The 21,350-nt window shown below is 33.8% G+C and overlaps 1 protein-coding gene across 9 annotated transcripts in view; it reads left to right on the top strand.

Moving 5' to 3' along the window:
- Nucleotides 1-15,189: 15,189 nt before the first annotated feature.
- The window catches only part of LOC114278686 (uncharacterized), a 31,067-nt gene continuing 24,906 nt past the window's right edge, over nt 15,190-21,350 (top strand). For all 9 annotated transcript variants that reach the window (XR_014329834.1, XR_014329833.1, XM_082869257.1 and 6 more), the window contains exons 1-3: nt 15,190-15,337; nt 16,003-16,100; nt 16,551-16,609. The gene's annotated coding sequence lies outside the window, so the exon portion shown is untranslated. The remainder of the gene's footprint in view (nt 15,338-16,002; nt 16,101-16,550; nt 16,610-21,350) is intronic.

Below are 21,350 nucleotides of genomic sequence, written 5' to 3'. Positions count from 1 at the left end.
GCCGACGCGGGCCCGGCCCGTTGACAACGTGAATATTCACATTGACATGTTAACATTCACATTAATAAGAGTGTAACATTAGCCCGTGCCTCGTGGCTGCCCAAAACACGCCCACAGCCCGTGGGCGGCCCGAGGCGGGCCTGCCCGGTCTGTTGACAATGTGAATATTCACATTGACATGTTAACATTCACATTGATAAGAGTGTAAAATTGACTCGCGTTCCATGGGCGGCCCGGGGTGGCCCGGGTTTGGGTCCGGGCATACCCCCGGCCACGGGCGAGCTTCGGGCAGCGGACAAGTTTTACACTCCTATCAATGTTAATGTTAACATGTCAATGTGAATATTCACATTGTCACGGGTCGGGCCAAGCCCGCCTCGGGCTGCGATCGGGCTTCGGGCAGCCCACGGGCTGTGGGCCAAATTTACACTCCTATCAATGTGAATATTAACATGTCAATGTGAATATTCACATTGCCAACGGGCCGGGCCCGCCCTGACCCGAGGTCGGGCTTCGGGCTGCCCACGAGTCACGGGCCAATTGTACACTCTTATCAATGTGAATGTTAACATGTCAATGTGAATATTCACATTGTCAACAGGCCGTGCCGGGCCCGCCCCGAGCCGTGGATGGGTTTCGGGTAGCCACGGGGCGCGGGCTAATTTTACACTCTTATCAATGTGCATGTTAACATGTCAATGTGAATATTCACATTGTCACGGGTCGAGCCAAGCCCACCTCGGGCTGCGGTCAGGCTTCGGGCCGCCCACGGGCTGCGGGCCAATTTTACACTCTTATCAATGTGAATGTTAACATGTCAATGTGAATATTCACATTGTTAACGGGCCGGGCCGGGCTCGCCCAGGGCCGCGGGCGGGCTTTTGGCCGTCCATGGGCCGCGGGCCAATTTTATACTCTTATTAATGTGAATGCTAACATGTCAATGTGAATATTCACATTGTCAACGGGCCGGACCGAGCCCGCCCCGGGCCGCCCATGGGCCGCAGGCGGGTTTCGCGCCGCCACGGGACGGGGGCCAATTTTACACTCCTATTAATGTGAATGTTAACATGTCAATGTGAATATTCACATTGTCAACGGGCCGGGCCGGGCCGAGTCGAGCCCGCCCTAGGCTGCTGTCTAGTTTTATACTCTTATCAATGTGAATGTTAACATGTCAATGTGAACATTCACATTGTCAATAGGCCGGGCCGGACCCGCCCACGGGCCGTGAGCGGGTTTCGGGCAACTACGAGGCGCGGGCTAATTTTACACTCCTATCAATGTGAATGTTAACAGGTCAATGTGAATATTCACATTGTCAACGGGCCGGGCCGGGCCCGCCCCGGGCTGCGGGCGGGCTTTTGGCCGCCCATGGGCTGCGGCCCAATTTTATACTCTTATCAATGTTAATGTTAACATGTCAATGTGAATATTCACATTGTCCACGGGCCGGACCGGGCCCGCCTCGGGCCGCCCATGGGTCGCGGGCAGGTTTCGCGCCGCCACGGGATGGGGGCCAATTTTACACTCCTATTAATGTGAATTTTAACATGTCAATGTGAATATTCACATTGTCAACGGGCCGGGCCCGCCCTGGCTCGCGGGCGGGTTTCGAGCCGCCCACGGGCCAATTTACATTCCTACAAATGTGAATTTTAAAATATGAATGCTCACATCATTAAATTGCTAATCGTTGAAAAAATATTTATAAGGGTATCAAAATTAAATATAAGGGCATAAGTGTCCAAGAAAATAGTGTAAATCAAGAAAATGGACTTTATGGAATAAAACTATACATACATGGGACTAAATGGGTTAAAAAATTCCTTCATGGACTTCTTGGGTTAAAACACTTCTAAATTGGACTTATCAATAAAAATCCCTTTATTTATTTGTAGTTGTGGATGATTGTTGTTGTTGTTCATCAACAGATACAACAAACAGATATGCTCAAAAATTTCTCTATGAATTTTTTTTCTTCTTTATTATCTGTTGCTATTGTTGTTGTTGTTGATGATGATGACAAGGGGGAGGAAATAGATTGCAAAAGATAGGGTGAGAGCGAGGGTAGAGAGAAGAAAAGATTTGAACAGATAAAAAATAATTCAACAGATAGGATTTGGTTTGTTTGGTATTTAACTAATAGAAAAAATAAAATAATAAATTGAACAAATAATAAATTTGGATAGATAAAATTTTATTTGGATAAATATTTAAACAAATAAGGGAAATTTGAATTAAAAAGATTAAAAAATTAATTAGATAAGGTAAAAAAAATTGAACAGGAAGGAAAAAAAAAATTGAACAGATAGGGAAAACTTTTGAACAGAGAAATTTTTTTGAAGAGATAGGAAAAAAAATTGAATAGATAGTCAATAAAAGTTAATAGATAAAAAAAACCTAACGGATAAATTAAGGGAAAATTTGAAAACAAAATGTTTTTCAAAACAAATAAAAAGGCTTCTCATCAAATTATTTCACAAAGAATGAATTTCTCATTGACAAAAAAATCCACTAAACCTAATAACTTAGACAATTGCTAGAATGAACTTTTTAACAATTTTCTCATAAAAAATTTGATCTACGTGTTAACTAGGATTAAGTTTTTTAATTGGCTATCCCTTTGGCCACAAAGTCTCCAGTGAGAGGAGGTTTTGGGTTCCACTCTTAGGCCCCATTTATTTTCTGAGATAGAATAGAGGAAATTCATAGTGAGGGGATTGTTAGTGAGGGGAATGATAGTGAGAGGATTAAGTAAAATTGTGTTTGTTTTGATGATAGTTGTTAGTGTAAGAATTGTTAAATTATTTTTATATAAAATAATAAAACAAATAAAAAAATACAAAAAATTAAACATTAATGTTTAAAAAAAATACCCAATATGTAAAAAATAAAAAATAAATAAAAAAATTTCTAGTCCCCTCACTATTTTTGTAATATCACCTCCACATCCTCCATCTCAATCCCCTTTCCAACCTCCATTTTAATTCCCTCCTTCATCATAATCCATTTCCTAACTCTACAAACAAACACAACACTAAATGGGCCCCACCTCCATCCTAATCTCATCCCACCCTCTACACCCCAAAACAAACGGGGCCTTAAAAGTAGAATAGATGGACAAGATTTTCTTACAAGGTGTATGTGTATGAGTTTCAATTCTTTCGATGTTCTAATTTAATAATTAACAGTTGATTTTCACCGATCAAAAAAAAAATTGTCGTCACCATGCCACCGCCACTACTACCACTATTGTCACCACCACCACCTTCATCATCATTGTTGTTATTGCCAAAAGTACCGCCATTATTTTACTACCACTATCATCGTTATCGCTACAACCACCACCTTCACTATTAACGCTACTACTACTACTACCACCATGTCACTACCACCACTAGGGGTGCTTATAGATCGATTTTTGAGGGTTAGGTTTAAGATTTAGACTCGTCCACATGTCTGTGGTTTGAGAAAAATTGAACCTGCAATCGCCTATAGTACAAATTACGGTTTGTGCAGATAAGGTTCGTGAATGTGCAGAAGCTTGCGAGCGGTTTGCGGATTGATCTTTGTTAAACTTATTTATTTTGATAATTTATTTAATTATGTTTTAATTTATTTGGAAGAGAAAAATAGAATCAAAATTTATTTTGATGATTTATTTGAAAGAGAAAAATAGAATCAAAATTTATTTTGATGATTTTATGTTGTAATAAAATCAAAATTTATTTTGTCCCATTATTTCTCACCTAAATCTTTATCCTAAATGTTGTTAGAATGTATTTAATATTTGATTAAATCAGGAATTCAAACAGCCCAAAATAAAGGTTCAAACAGCCCAGTACAGGAGCAGGTTAAAAGGTTCAAAAGGTTCAAGTGAAAGATGTTCAAATTTGTAATGATGGAGTGGAAAATATTCAAATTAGTAATGATGGAAGTACAATGGCTATAAACGGCTATAAATTCAAATGAATACAACGGTTATAAACGACTATAAATTTAAATGACTGCAACGACTATAAACGGCTATAATTTTCATTAAATATACCAAAGCCTCTAATGTAAACAAGTTACAAAAACCTGAAAATATTCTTTGATCTAAAATCACTCACATCTATTCTCATAAATTATACACTGATCCTTATAGCTTTAAGCCCATCTTTTATGTGTGAGGTTTATAGAAAAATCAGAGCTTCATTTTTATATCTCTCTTTGAGAGATAATTCTTGTAGTTTTCTATGAAAGCAAAAACACCTTCTTTTCAACCTTGTAAAAGTGTAGTACACTCAGTGTTCTTGACTTAGAAAGTCAGTGTAAAATCTGTGGAGGATTGCTCCATCTATGAAAAGGTTGCTAGCACATGTGAAGCTAGAGTATAGTGGAAAATCTCAAGTGAAGCTTGAGGAGTGGACGTAGGCCGAGTTGAAGCCGAACCACAATAAATTTATTTGCCTCTCTCTCCCTTATCTTTTTATTTTATTTTAAATTGCCATAGCTATATCTCACATTTTTACTGTGCTAAAATCATTAACTAACATAGTTGTTAAGACACTTGTTTTAATTATTTTTATTTCATTAATTATATTTATCTATTGTTCTAGTCATAATTTTTATTAGGGTATTATTAATTTTAATTATAAAAACCTAATTCACCCCTCCTCTTAGGTTGTCTTTGGAGTAACAAGCTTTTTCTTTTAAAAAATTATTTTTGGGCTTGTTTTTCCCGATTTTTAAAATATTCTTTTTGGGCCTTCCCCCCCCCCATTTTTTAAATATTATTTTGGGCCATAAAATCACATATTTGTTATCATGAAATTGTTATTTTCCAAATGATTTATCTCAAATAAATTACAGCCTAACTATCCAATTTAATTCCTGAAGGAAACAGATCATAAGCACAAGCCATAATTAGTCAATTGACTCATATTCATTTTGTAGAAAAGGTATAAACTAAACAATGTATACAGATGTGGATGGGTGAGTGCAGATACGGGTAAAACCCATGACCTGCTCGCAATTCCCAAAATAGGAAAATCCTAACCCGCGTTTGATCCTAACGATTATGCAAAACCACCCAAATAGGTGCAGACGGTTTGGTTTCGGTGGTTTTTGCGTGTCAGATAACCATATGTCCAACCCTAACCACCACTATTATGCTACCACAACGACTACAACTACCACCACCTCCATCACCATTGTTATTGTTACCATAAGTACCACTATCATTTTACTACCACTACCACAACCACCACCACCACCACCACTACTACCATCACCACTACCACTATCACCGCCTCTACCATCACAATATAAAAATTGAAATATACAATTTGAAAATAATAAATTTCAAATTTTATCTTATACATATCAAACAATTTATTTTTTGTTCAACGTTTAGAATTTTTATCAAATAGTTTTTCAGCTTACAAAATTCGATATTCAATTTTTAATACTAATTTTCATTCAGTTTTCAACTTTTTCAAATACCATTTTAATTTCTATGTGATGATTATCAATTTATAGCTTACCATAGCTTACACCAAATGACTAATTGTTTCATTCAACTGCCTAATCATTATCATTAGCTGGGCTTTTTTTTACTTTGGAATGTTGCGTGACACTTGCGTTGTATTTGATTTATGAATTAGAGTAGAGATTTACAAAAGAAAAGAAAGAAAAAAAAGTTGAAAACTGCTTAGATAAATCCATGAAGCAAACACGAGTAATGCTACATATTATGAAATAAATATCATGAAAAGTTTAATGAAATTAGTCTAAGGGTGATTGTATAACATATAATAAAACAGTACAAACTAATCCAATAATAAAAAAAATTCATGAAAGCTTTTCATGATTTTTTTTTTTTTAATAATTCCTAACATTATTGATCAAATACTGCCTAATTAAAAGGCCCATTGGGTTGGAAATGCAGCGTACAGAACTTGGGCTACTATTGCAAAAGTTGCACCAGTGGGATTGGGCATACTACTGAGCATATGATTCACAAAACAAGTTATGCGTCTTATGATACAAACAGTACTAAGAAGACATAAATATTTTACAAAATGAAACACATGTAGGACAGAAGGATAGATTTCAAATAGAAACCCCACATCATATAAGACCTCCTTTTGTTTCACATTTGTGTTTCTACTTTTTAGAATTATTGGTTGATTAAAGTATATGACATGCATATGAAAGATTTCATTGGAGTAGATTAGATTGTGTGACTTTTCTATTATTTTGTGACATTGGCCCCGTTTGGTGTGACTGTTAAAACAAATTATAGACTATAACTTAACAGATTATAGGTTATGACTTTAATCAGAAGCTGTTAATCTGTTTGGTATAGCTGTTAGATTATAGATTTAAGTTGGTAAGTAGTGTTTGTTAAATAAGTTGTGAAGTAATTTTTTCAATTAATTTTTATTTTTTGTTATTCACTACTTATTTACATTTCTCATACAAAAAATAAAATAATAATCTATAGTCCATTTAGGTCTTTTTCTATTTTTAAAAAAAATAAAAAATAAAAAAAAATCTAAGAGTATAATCGTAAATTAACATGTCCACAGCAGAAGCTGATAATCAGAAGTAAGGGGTGAGCAGCTTTTCAGAATCAGCTTTTTTGAGTTAAAATAAGTTAGAATCAGAAGCCGTTTGAAATAAGTTTAACCAAACAGTCCAAAATAGCTTTTCCAAAGTTAGAAGCTATAAGTTGGCTCAAAAAAACCAAACAAACACCCCCATTAAAACTTCTTTGTTTTGGTTAAAATTATTTTTAAAACTATTTTTTAGAAAATATTTTCTTACATTGGGTTATAATCTTAAAATTAATGTGTAAATAATTGTATTAGTGGTGGCGGTTGTTATGGTTGTACTTTCGTTGCGTGTCGAAACAAATGTGCTTGCCATTAAATTTTTCGTCTCAAAAATGGATGGCATACCAAACCGATTCTCTATATTACGAATTGCATTAATATTAACAATTACTATTTGCTATACCAAACAAAACATAGCATCTGTTAATGGACACAAACTTTCAAAACCTTCCTTACCACTTGTGTAGTTGTAGACATTGACACAGTCCAAAACCAAAGCATGGCTTCTTTTTCGTCAACTACAACGTTTACTACATGGCCACGTCGGATGTGTGCTTGTGGCTACGGTCAACGTGTTGTGAAGATCTCGAGATCTAACAAAAATCCAAGGTGTCCTTACTATGCTTGTCCCCGTCTCGTGGTGAGTAACCAATTCATTTTGCGGTCATAATTTTGATTCTGTCTGGACCATTTGACTAATAAATTTGTCGTTTTCAGTCGTCAGTCCTGTTTGAGTTGGATTGGTTGGTGCGAAGAACCAACGAAACAGACCACGGACTACCCGTCCTCCACTAACGACATTATCATGCACTTGCGGGATAATGTCATTTACATTCAACACTTGCTATGTTGTGCATTGTCATAGTCATTTTGTTGTTACATATATAAATGTGCTTGGCGTTTTGCATGCATGACCGTTGAAACCTTTGCATGTAATGACTTTAATTTGTCATATGGTTTTTGTGATTACTTCGGTGCTACATTAATGAATATTATTGTGCAATGACTTGAATTTGTTATGTATTTGTATTGTTGATGTGTTGGTCAGTTTTACCTTCCTTTCAATTACTGTTCAATGGTTATAACTTGTTCGCAACTATGTTTCCGGGAGGACCAATTGTTCATATTCTTCAATGGTATTTAATTTTTACTTTTGTCGAATTCGGTCCGTAAATTACTTCTTCTTGTCATGTCTTCGTGGTTAGTTATAATGGCTTCCATACATACTTCTCCTCGTTCCCTTTCCAGAAACAAAGTGATTGACCGGGCAGGGTCTAGCAGTGTTGACGAAACACAGCCTTTGTACAAAACATCCTGGGATAGTGAATCAACAAGGATTTTCTTACAGCTTATTTGCAATGAGATTTTGAAAGGGAATTGCCCATTCCTTGTGTTGAACCAAAATGGGTACAAGTCTTTGGCAAAAAAAAATTGAAAAAATATATTGGAAAAAAGCATGGTTTGAAGCAGTTGAAGAACAAATTTATGAATCTGGAAAAAGAAAAAACAATCGCAAAAAAAATAAAAAATAAAAAATCGACGGGTGACAAATCGTCGCGTAAGATACTATTTTTTTCCATGATCTTGGATTTTCTGTTGCAAAAAATTTTACTTGACGACGACGTTGTTTACCGTCGCAAAAACATGTTTTTTGCGACGATTTTCAAACCATCACAAAACATTCCATGTCCAATACTCCCTTTTCTAGTAGTGAGATAATAAATAGTATTTTTCTTTTGCCAATTGAAAATTCTTGTGTGAAAATTGTAAATGTTTATATTTATATTTATAATAAATAAAATGAAAGGTATTAATATGAATATTCATATTTAAAAGTGTGATACAAAATATATAAGCATGAAACTTTACACTTCAACCAAAAAAAGATAAAAGAATCAAAGCAAATAAATAATGATATGTATAATTTAAATCAAACGTAAAATAGTCATTAAAAATGTTAAAAGTTTAAAAGTTAACTTCATCTCTTTATATGTGGCATATCCTTTTACTATTGTGATTGGTGGAAGGTAATGAAATGTGGGACATATATATTTGTGATTAGTGGAATGTAATATCACTAGCAGATGCCCGTGCCTAAAGGCACGGTGCAAATAATGATGAAATCAAAATATAATTAAATATAAAATTGTTGGGTTAAAATATAATTTATCCAATTTGTTGCTAAAAATTTGAAGTCAAAATATGAATCAAGGTCTGGTTAATTTTGAAAAAATATATATATATTTTTTAAAAAACTTGAAAATATGTTTAATTGTATATTTTAAAAATAAACATTTCCTAATCAGCTATTTAAAGTACGGCTAGTAACTCGATCATAAACATTTTGGTATTATTAACAAACTTTATGACTCTAAAGTGTAAACTTCATATCAACACAAAAATTAAAAATAAAAGCATCGTTGCTAAGGGACAACTTCAAAATAAGGGAAAACTAAAATGATACCCAAACTAAAATTGTGCACAATTTATTTGAGCGCAGAGAGAGAGAAAGAAAAAAGTTGCAAGAACTTTTCCTTTAGCAGTCCACTACCACCCAAATATAACCAAACATAGGCATTAATTGGAGACCCATGGTTTAGGAACAATCGCACAGGTTGCATTAACAATTGGGTTACTAATTCATGGCTCTCAATAGATTAATACCACCAAAAATTATTAACAAACAACAATAAAAGTTTCAACTTTGTCGAAGGCAGTAATCTACTGTAAATTCACAACAACCATCACTGATTGCAGCTGTTTAATGAAACTTGCCTCAATCCTTGTCAACAAACTTGCAACACAATTTCTCCACAACTAATTTGTTGTTGGGATATTTGAATCAAGATGGTACAAAGAAAGCTACTATGTTCGCATCCCCCGACTCATAATCGAAGTGGTCTTGTGCAATCTCATGTGCGGCCATCATTAAGTTGGGTCTACCAAACAGCTAGCATTATCATGACATCATTGGCAGTAACAACCTAATAGTAACAATGGACATATACATTTCATCACAACTTGTTAGTAACAATTACTTTGGGTTTTGTTTGGTTTTCAAAAAATAATGAAAGGTAAGAAAATTTTATATAATATCTCCTATATGATCACCTAAGAGAATTTCTCCTCTATGGTTACCTTTAATCATTCGCCTAAGAGAAATTTGGGATGGGACATTTCTCATACACAACTATGCACGAATACCTTACTTTGAAACAACGAAACATGTGGTTAGCAAAAGATAAATAAACCAAAAAAAGGAAAGAAGAATTCAAGAAACAGTTAAACAAAAAAAGTTGATGGGAAAAATTTTAAAAAAATAAAATAAAACAACAAAAATATGCTAGAAACTTCAACTAATAGCATCTAATAATTTATTTACTACAATAAACTGAAGCACATGCAACCACATTAAAACTTAGCTACAAATACAAACTTTCAATGCCTTTATCACCATGAATTTCGGTGATTAAATTCTTTCTACCGTTACCCAAAACCTAAATTGGTGGCAATAACTTGTTTACTTTCCCTATTTGTTTTTCCCTTTTTTTTTTCTTTAAATTCTCAGCAACCAAACATTGCACCGAAAGTAAATGTTGCCCAAAATTGAACCAAAGGCATTAAAAGAACCATTTCATAAAACCCCAAATAAAGATAAACCAGAGAAAATAAACCTATAGAAAACACCCATTCATGGAAACCAAAATAAGAGAGGGATGATACCATTAATTGGATTTGTGTTTCTTAACTTAATTAGTTATGTCTACCTAAACAACTTCTCATCCTTATCCTTCAAAAAAACTTTAAAATTCCAAATGATTTAATGAACCCAAAAAACCTCCTCAAACAATTTCTCATCCTTCATCCTTCAAAAAAACTTCTTAATCTAGCAAGGATGCTTGGGATCATACACCAAAAACAGCGTGTACAATTCAGATTCAAACTTGGGTCATCAAATGAGCTACAATTATCTTTTAGCAACTTGAGCTTGCCAAGAACTACTAAGGTCAGCTTACAGCCCAACAACTGGAAGGAGATTATGTTACTACTGAAAATACATTACGTGTAAAACAATTCAAGATGTCTGGGGAGGAACCCAAAGAAAACAGAAGCAAAGCACAATTTCTTACCATGCATCAACAAAAGGATCATTGATAGCTACAACATTCATGTCATCCCTAGATGTTGCTATCCGTAATACCAATCTTCGAATCCGACCAAAACCTGGAAAAGTAAGCAATTTGAGTGAGTTCAGTTTTGTTAGCTATGGATCATACACCAACAATTACTTACAAGGTCAAATTTTTATCTAAGGAAAATAAATTACATACATAGTCAATAAACAGTTGAAACAAAGAATAGTATGGGATGTTGGTTGAAGAACAACTGTAGGAGGCATTGCAGTTGCTTTGATAGGCTGCATACTCCTAGCAATACATTTTTTGTATGGTTTAGACCAAATCATTCTGTGTTCATAACAATATAAGCCAACACTACTCAACTACACAAAGAGGAAACAGTGGATTACTCAACTGTAAGGAAGATGGCTTGCCAAGAACAACAGTATCAAAAATGCTTGATTGAAACTTTGCAGAATTCAAATTGCGATTGAAAGACGACACCTGAAACGAAATAAAACAATAATAATAACAACAATGAGAGCAATTTCCATGTCGCACATTGCAATCCATGAGTAGTGAAAACTAAATGACATAATGTGGAAACAAAATTAGAACAAAAATAAATAAATAAATAAAAATAAAAAATACACATACAACAGAATTGAGCAAAAAAAAACATTATACTATTAATAAATCATTAACAAAGAAAGAAAAACAAAGAAACAAACTCAAAAACATTCTAACACAAATTTTCTAAAAAAACATTCTAACACAAAACATTAGCAGAAGTGGCACCAAACATTCTAACACAAATTTTCTAAAAAAACAAAGAAAGTTCTAAGGTTGAGAATTTAATTGAAAAAAAAAATAAAAAATTTACCATTAAGAAATCATTACACTATTTACCCCAATCTATCAAAAACAAAATCATTATACTATTTTTTGAATCAGAACAACCATGAGCAACCATGAAACAAACTCAAAAACATCACCAGCCAAGTGATAACCACCATAATGGATTCAAAATATAAGAATATAAGAATATAATTTGAGAGCTGATATATACCAATCATGAAATTAGAATCAATAAACTCTATTCATTAGCAATCAAACATAATTAAGTGAAATGAAGGTTTTAGTTCACTCACGATTAGGGTTCTTCACTTTGAATCTTGGAATCTCCTTCACCACGGAGCTGTCGACTTAACAAAGAAAATTTTTCAACTTGTATTGTTGTCTTGGCTGTAGTGGAGTAAGAGACCCTGATTTATGCTTGGAATAGAGCATTTGTAAGGTCTCGGTGTCCCACATCGGGAATGGAGGGGGAGTTCCTGGGCTATAAAAGTAAAAACCTAGACCCTTATACATCATCGAGGCCTTTTCCCGGATGGTCTGATCCCTAACAGAACTCCGCAGTTAAGCGTGCTTAAGCTGGAGTAGTTCTGGGATGGATGACTCACTAGGAAGAACAAATCAGTGCGGGCGTGGCCCAAAGCGGACAACATCGATGACGTGTGAAGGGTTGGGGCGTTACAAATGGTATCAGAGCTGACTCTCTGGAGTACCGAATATGGGCCCCTGGCGTCTCTCGGTGCATGTAGGCGGGCTTGCGAGCTGGCAGGTTACTGCACGGGGACGTGCAGCCCTAAGGGGGGTGGATTGTAAGGTCCCAGTGTCCCACATCGGGAATGGAGGGGGAGTTCCTGGGCTATAAAAGTAAAAACCTAGACCCTTATACAGTATCGAGGCCTTTTCCCGGGTGGTGAGATCCCTAACCGAACTTCGCAGTTAAGCGTGCTTAAGCTGGAGTAGTTCTGGGATGGGTAACCCACTAGGAAGAACAAATCCGTGCGGGCGTGGCCCAAAGCGGACAATATCGATGACGTGTGAAGGGTTGGGGCGTTACAGCATTCTATGAGGAAGATAACCACAACATGAACAGATTTGGTAGAAATTACAAATATATATAACCCATAAACAAAACCCTAAAATAACCTGTTTGAATAAGAACAACCATGAGAGAGAAATTAGTCAAAAAGAAAAACAGAGAGAGAAGGGGGAGAGGCAGAAATCGAGTGAAAAAGCTCAATCTTACCTTGCCAGAGCAGCGTCGGTAGCGTGGATAGCGAAGGGAGCCGAGTTCGAACGGTTGTAAAGGAAAGAGGAGCAGAGTAGCGAAGAGGGAGGGTGGGTATCGAAGGGTTGGGTTTTTGCTAGATTCGGTCTTCCTCTTCAATGGCTGTGGTGATGAGCAGCAGTGGGCTAATTTTGTGAGAATGTAAGAGACAATGTGACGGGAGAACGTGGGAGAGAGGGAGTTGAAGAGAACGTGTTTGGGGACGTGGGAGAGGGGGAGAGATGAGCTCAAACGGACGAGAACTAAATGTATATAGACCATTGATCTAAATGCATATGTACTTAGGATTCATCTTGATCGTTAAAACCAAATATATACATTTTGGACATTTTCAAAAACCTTTCTCCCATATTATAGAGATGTGATACCCTATTAGTATACAAAACCTGTTCAGTACTAAGGGTTAATAGATTTTTCATAAATTTTATTACCAAACTTTTACCCTAATTTTCTCAAAGAAAAAAAAAATCTATAATACAAATCACTGTTAATTATAAAGATTGTGGCCTTAATTGTAAATTACGTGGTACACTTACTTACTTATGAGGTTTTGTAGTGGTAAATTTTGTAATAAACTTAGTTATGATCCAAATTGATATTCACTCTGTTGGTTTTGAGTTTTAAATTTTTTTTTTTTTAGTTTTTAGTTTTTCATATTTTAGTCATTTTAAAAAAAAAAAAATTAGATGCACATAATATAAATGCCTTTAAAAAGTAAAATATCTATGAAAAATATTTATAAAAAAAATTGATAAATACAAAAATTGTACTGAAGTTTTTTTATTTTTTTTTGTATTTGTGAATTTTAAAAAAGATTGACAAATTTTGTCCTTTTTAAATGTATGTATATTAAATAGATCTAAAAAGTAAAAAATACAAATTGATTAAAATATTTTAAAAAATGACTAAAACTAAAAAATATGGATTGAAAGCTCAAAAATTATTTTTGAAAACAGTTAAACTGATATTATACTCAATTTTATTTCATTATAATCCAATTTGATGAGAATTATAAACCACCGTAATTTAAATTTAAATACATAACTGTATACATATTTTTTCTGATACGTATAATACTTGAAAAATGTAATTATGTACACTCTTAAAAGAATACATATGCCATACTCATTTGTAAATACACAATAAAAAGTTGCAACATGAACCATAAATTGACATGACATTTTTCTCCACAAAATATATAGCTTATTTTTACTTATCACAAAATCCATAACATAACGATAAAAATTTGTAAGACTATCTCTAACCGTTAATCAAAATTTTATTTGATATGACTTATTTAAATAAATAAACTCAGATTTAAACTTAAATTTACAACTTTGAAAATTTTGAATAAATAGTTTAGTTTTATTTAGTTTGGGTAAAAGTTTAAATAAATTTAATTTAATATAAATTTGAGTCGAGAAGGAAAAGTATTTTGGTATAATTTTTACTAAATTTTAAATTTAATATAAAATTGAGTCAAGAATTAAAATGGCTTACCTATATTGCAAAAATTCTGAACTTTTTATCAAATCACACTTCAACTTTGTAATTTGATCTAATTTTTATTTTAGTCCGAATTATTTCAAGTTAAATAGTTTGGTTTCTACACTTTAAGTCTAATTTTAATTTGGTAATTTTGTTCAAGTTAGAAGTTGAAATTAATGATTTTAAGACATTTGTCAATCATGTAATGCTATGTTTGGATTATGCATTTGAAAATAGGACGGGAAATGAAGAAAATGATCCAAACATAGACTAAGGTGTACACATATGGAAAATTAACAGAAATATCAAATTGAAGATGGACTTAAAAATGTATAAATCAAATTATTCAAATTAAAACAATAGAAATTTAAAATAAATTTAAATCAATTTATAGGAGTGAAAAGTGAAAGGTTTTACACTAAGAATATTACTTTACTCCACTCAATTATAAATCCGTACATTTTGATCATTTCAACTATGAAAATATATTACTTTCATTTCTCGCAAACCCCCTCCAAGCCACTTTCAAAAAGAGTATATTTATACGATAATAATTAAATGGAAAATTTACCCATAAGTCCTAGTTTCTGAAAAGTTAAACCATTTAGTCCTAAAAGTTTTTTTATGCTCCATTTAGTCCCATTTGCACATTAATCTAATGTTCGAAACATTAATCTGATGTTTGAAATATTATAATGGGATCTTTCAGTCTATACGAAAATTTTTAAGACTAAACAGTGTATAAGTTATTAATTTAAGATTTATTGGTGCATCTCCCTAATTAAATAGATTAATATGTATGAGTTTATAAATAAGTATAATTAAAAGGGTGTAATTTACCCTTCTCTTACCCATAAAATCCTATAAATCGGAGACTCCTATACAAAAAGCCCTAGCCTCGTACATAGGGAGACAAGGGTGAAGGGAAAGCAAATTAGTCGCTGCAAAGTAGAGCAGCAGTCATCAAAGATCCGAAGCTTTTTCAGGTTATTTCCAGTCACCAAACCACTCTCTATTCTCTTTGTCGAACGATCTCAACAGCAAAAAAAAATCCCCAGACTTAGAACTATTGGGTTAGGGTTCTACAGGAAAAAAGAAAACCCAGTTTTTTTTGTTTGTTTTTTTTTAAAGTATTTATTTATTTGGTATCATTTTATAGGTTGAAATCCTTTACCGCATGGGGGAATTAAAAGTTTTGCTGGAAATGGATTTTGCTTTATATATATATATATATATAATCGTAATAATAAAATTAGTCCATGGCTTTACCAATGGAGGGATTACCAATGCTTTTCTACTCCTTATGAGTTAGAAAGTTAATTTCATATCAAAATGTGTTTCATGTCAGGTATACAGAAAAAAAATATATAATTTAGAGATTGATGAAACTTTTTTTTGTATGTTGGTGTTTTCGTGTTAATTCTTCTAGATATTTACTAATGTGTTTTTACTCTTTCCAAGTTAGAAAGGTAATTTCATATAAAAATACTTTCATGGAAACAAGTAGAGCTGAGATGAATATCCAACAAAAACATAATTTAGAGATCGATGAAACATTTTTTTGCATGTTGGTGTGTTTGTTTTAATTCTTGATTTGTAATTAGTTGCCTGATAGATTGATGTAACTTGGGGTTCTTGTATATACACACAGGCTAGAGCAATTTGGTCACCTGGCCAAGCCATTCTTCATCACATTGCTTATCATTCCAAAGGATTGAGGGACGAGAGACATGTCCCCTCAATCTCCGGGTAATTTTTCTATTTCATTGTCATTGTTGGACATGTTTTTCTTCTTATGGATGTGCATACTTTGCTTTAGTTTATCTTGGTCTAGATTAAGGTTCACTATTTTTTTGGTTCTGAATTGTAAATAGCTTCCAACACTTAAAAACAGTAGGGAAAATTACATATACCCCCCTCGAGGTTTAGCAAAATTACAGATACCCCTGAGGTTCGAAAAATTACAGATACCCTCCTGAAGGTACTATTTGCATAACAAATTAGGGGGTAAATTGTTATGAAAATATAAACCTCATGGGGCAATTTGTTATGAAAATATAAATCTCAGGGGGCTATCTGTAATTTCCGAAACCTCAGGGGTATCTGTAATTTAGCTAAACCTCGAGGGAGGTATATGTAATTTGCCCAAAACAATAGTAAATGCTTTTATAATTGTTTTTTTCATTTGGAATAATATAGGTTTACTTAGAAGTTGAAAGTTTTGATAGCATGAGTGGAGTCGGAAAAAAGAAACTAAGGTATTCTTTGCATCTCATTATGCTGTGTGTGTTTTACTTGTTCAATTGTTTATTTTATTTTATTTTATTTTATTTTTATGTAGTGTTTATTTTTTGTTTTAATTTTTCAATCAATAGCTTATGTACTCTTGTAATAATTTTTCATATTTTACTTGGTAATTTGATGAAACATTTTTCTTGGAGATAATTAAAAATACTTTTAATTGATTGTTTAACTCATGTATTGTTCGGTTGTTATTTCATTATTCAATAATTCCTCATCCACCGAAAAAGGTCAGTGTAACATTTTTATTATTTTATCTTTTAATTTTCAATCTCTTACCTAAATAGTTCCAGCTTTTGACTACCATCTTAAATAATCCAGCCAAAGTTCTACAATTGAGAACAAAGTTAGTTTTACATTTAAAAATAAATAAATAAAAACTAAAATGGTACTTCTTTCAAATCCTTTGATGATTCTAATACATATTTTTTATCTTTGATTCCTGTTATTGCTAGAATAAGAGAATTCACTTTCTCCCATGTTGTTGCATGCCATGCTATATTTATAGCTTGGCTTACATTGCTGATTGGCTTCATTCAAATCGAGTATCAAAATAGATATGACTCTTTGTTCCAAACTCACTCAAAGAGCATGGGGATTTTTCTGATAGCAATATGCATTTATGGCTTGGCAGCCACTACAAGAAAATGCACCTTTGGCGACTAAAACATTTTTAGTCGCCAAAAGTACAATTTTTGGCGACTAAGAATTAATTTTGTCGGCATTGGTTCAACGTGTAGCTACTAAAATATTTTAGTCGATAAATATGTATAATTGGCGACTAAATTTCAATTTAGTCGGCAAAAATTTAATTTTTTAGCGACTAAATAGGATATTAGTCCGTTAGTGTACATTTTAGGCTAAAAAAAAATTTCTAATCTGTAATATTGCTTTTTCTTGACTAAAATATGACTTATTTGCGAAAGAGGATGTTTCGCGACTAATATTTTCGTTGTTGTTGAGTGATATTTGGCTACCAAAGCATTATAGTCGGCATAATTGATTCCTTTCCCGACTAAGAATAAAATTAGTCGCTAAAGGTTGAAATTTCAACGCGTGCCACCTCTTTTATTGCTGCGCGCGTGTTGATCTGCTAGGCAACAGTGGATCACACACAACTTCACAACAGTGTATCATACACACACCTCACCAAATCTCATAGAAATCAGCCCCCCTCACCGTAGCCTACTGTACGGGCGACATTGCGACGGCCATCGCCACCGCCACTGGCGCAAATCACCACCGTCGTAGCCGCACATCATAGGTTCTCTCTCTCTCCTTCTCTCTCGCTTTCACGCTCTACTTCTCAGTCTATCTGTGCGTCCGTCTCTCGCTCTCTCACACAATCTATCTGTCTGGCTTTGTCTCTCTCTATCTCTCTCTCTATCTCTTTCTCTCTTTCTGGCTCCCCCTTTCTGTGTTTCCCTTATTTCTGACATTGTTGCTGTAGGGTTCATTCAAATGTGGCTGTAATTGATTAAAAATTTTGAACATGATGTTTAATGTGTGTCTCTGTGTATATATAATGCTTTGTACACATATTGCAGGCTTCTCTCTCCCTCTCTCTTGCTCGACCTCTCTTTCACAGTCTCTGTCTGTGTCTGTCGCTCGCTCTCTCTCCCTCCCTTTCTCTGTTTTCCCCTTTTGAGTGATTTACTTCTTGTGTTTTCTACACTTGCTTTGAATAAAGGCGCTTAAGGTTTGCATTGATTTATAGGATTTTCAAATTTATATCTATTTGAAAAATGACTTATGCCATTGATTTTTCTTTTACTATCTTGTTTCACCACCTACTTGGATATACTTGAAAAATGACTTCTTGCCGTTGTTTGATGAATAATTATTAAGAAACTAGTGAACAAGAATACCCGGTGACATTAAATAGTGACTTATGTCATGGCTCACTTTATCATAGTATATTTTCTCTTTGGTTGTTCAAATATGAATTTCAAGCAAACAAGATGTAGAAGAGGTTAATGCAATTTATTTGAATTGTTTCCTATTATTATTAATTATGATAACATATTTATTAAGTAAAAATAATTTAAATAATTAAAAAAATAATTGATTATCTCTAAATGTTTAAGGAATGATACTTTTCATTTCTATTGTTTAATTGTTAACTTTTAACTTATAATAAATCATATTAAACAGACTCAAACACAATGGTGGTGGCTCTGACCTCAAATCACTAGAATTAGACTAAGAATATTTTTATTTTGCTGTCCCTATACTCACGACCATTAGAGTATTAAAAATTTTACTAATTTGCAACCATATAGATACTATAAGATATAGAGATTTAACTATAGAGAATCATATATACTATAACTAACTCACCTTTCATTTTGTTCTAATATAGCTGGAAGTATCGACATAAACATGTATATAATTATAAATTTTACGATGAAATATGCATATGGTGCTCTTAAAGTCGTGCTAGAGGGGAGATTTAATATAGGTTAAGTCAATTCTATTCAAGATCACTATATCAACATGTTACGCTGATATTCTTAACCAGGATTAATTGCACAAGTCAGTGAATCAGAATCATCTATTTCCTTGGAAAAGATGAAAGAGAAACCTAAACTCCATAATGAATGGATTTATCATTATTATTATTATCATTTTATTTTTAGCTAGAGTTATTTGCTAGGAGTGATGAACTGAAGTTGATGAATGATCATTTCAACTTTAAGTCTAAAATAGCAACAAAATGTGAGAGATCGATGATTTCGATGTGCTTGTTCTTTTCTTAGAATATATATATATATATGTATATGATTAAAGCTGAATTGTACATCATTGAGGCCGTTAATTAGGATCTCTTAACTTCACTTGCTTGCCAAAATGTATACTTTGTGTGTTGAATGTCAATCAAGTTGTACATAGTCGGAGAATAAAATGGGCAAAAAGACAGAATTTGGAGAGAGTTGACTTTGTCTGCATGTGTGTTGACTTTCCCGCACGTGCGTTGACTTTTTCTAGAAAAATGTGCCAGAAGTTTTAAACCTGTTTGGAAAGACACCAGAAGTATAAATAGGCAAGAAAAAGGCTGGATTAGGGTTCTGGAGTTGTTTTGTCAAGAAATGGAGGCTAGGGTTTGAAAAGAAGAGGAACTTGAAGCTTCAAGCATGTCTCCCATGGTGGCTTCTTCTCCATCTACCTCCTTCCACTCCTCCATGAGTGGCTAGTCTCCTTTTCTAGGGTTTTGAAGAAACCCTAGCCATGTAATAGGTTTTTCTTTTTGATTTTCAATTATGTAAAGGTTTGAACACTTGTATGGTGTTTTAGAAGTTTTATATATATATTTTTCATTATTTCTTCAAATATTCGGCTTTTTGTGATTGTTGAATGTTTTTCATACAATAGTTTTCTATTCTTTCACATTCAAGGTATGAGACGAATCATACTATGAGAGACAAGTCGTATCACTACCTTAGTTTAGAGTGAACGATTCATACTTCTTGAGATGGTTCGTGCTCGTACATTGAACGTGATGATTTTCTTGTTAAATGTTTTGAACTTGTAGTTATGAAGCATTATTTCGTTCGAACCATAACATAATTGTTTTCAATTTGAAACCCTATTTACGTGACTAGTGGTGGACTCTTCGCCCTAGGCTTTTCCCCAATTCAGTAAATCCATTTTCAATTATAATTGATAATTTAATTATTTAGTTTAATTTATTCGTTATTAAATTAGGTTATGATCAATCATTCTTTTCATCAAAATTAATTTAGGAATTTATCAATTAAATTAATTTAATTTCACAATTGTCCTTGTGGATCGATACCTGGACTTGCCATTATTCTAAAAGAATTTGGTGTAGTTTAGTGTTTAATTTTGGTGTGTTCAAAGACCCATCAAATTTTGGCGCCGTTGTCGGGGACTTCTGGCGAAATTAGTTAATTTAAAGTTACATTCTTATTTTAATTTTTAGTTTAGGATTTTATGCTTTTGTGTTGTTAAGTGTGCAAAGCGTTTGAAATTGAAGCTATCACCGAAGTGCAAGCGGAGCGCAACCGAGCTTTAAAAATAAAAATTAAAAACCGCAGCACTAAAGTGCGTAAACAGAAGCAAACACTCGTAAGCAAAGCACCAAGTGCTAAAAAAGAAGACGAAACTCAATTAGAGGTTGGAGACAACGTCTACACGTCAAGCACCCACAAGACGAGTAAAACATTTTCGTTAAACCGTTGAGTATTTTTCCCTTTGGTATTTTGCTTTCATAATTTAGTGCACTGAGTCGGAACTTTTTGTGTGTGTGGGTAGTATATGCACGGGCGTCGTTCTTGTCGCCCTGAATTGTGGAGTTTGGACCTTGAACTAGAAAGGACTCTTCGGAGACTTAGGGCCTCTGCCCATGTTCTTAGGCTTGAGTATTCATATTCATACATTTAGCCATTAGAGATGGCAGATCCAGATGTCCCGAATGTGCCTAACTGGACCCTTAAGGATTATTTCACACCCACTGCATATACATCACCGTCATGTATCGAATTACCCAACACCACTACTGCTCATTATGAGATTAAGTCCAGCACCATACAAATGCTTCCATCATTCCATGGACTAACTCATGATGATCCTTCCAAACATTTGAATGAATTTCTGGAAATTTGCTCGACAGTGAGGATCCAGAATTTCACAAATGAGGCCTTAATATTGCGATTGTTTCTATTCTCATTAAAGGAT

This window comes from Camellia sinensis, chromosome 5, assembly GCF_055761805.1.
Source record: "Camellia sinensis isolate YWXY chromosome 5, ASM5576180v1, whole genome shotgun sequence".
Taxonomy (NCBI): Eukaryota; Viridiplantae; Streptophyta; class Magnoliopsida; order Ericales; family Theaceae; genus Camellia; species Camellia sinensis.
This window is presented reverse-complemented; position numbering and strand designations above follow the sequence as displayed.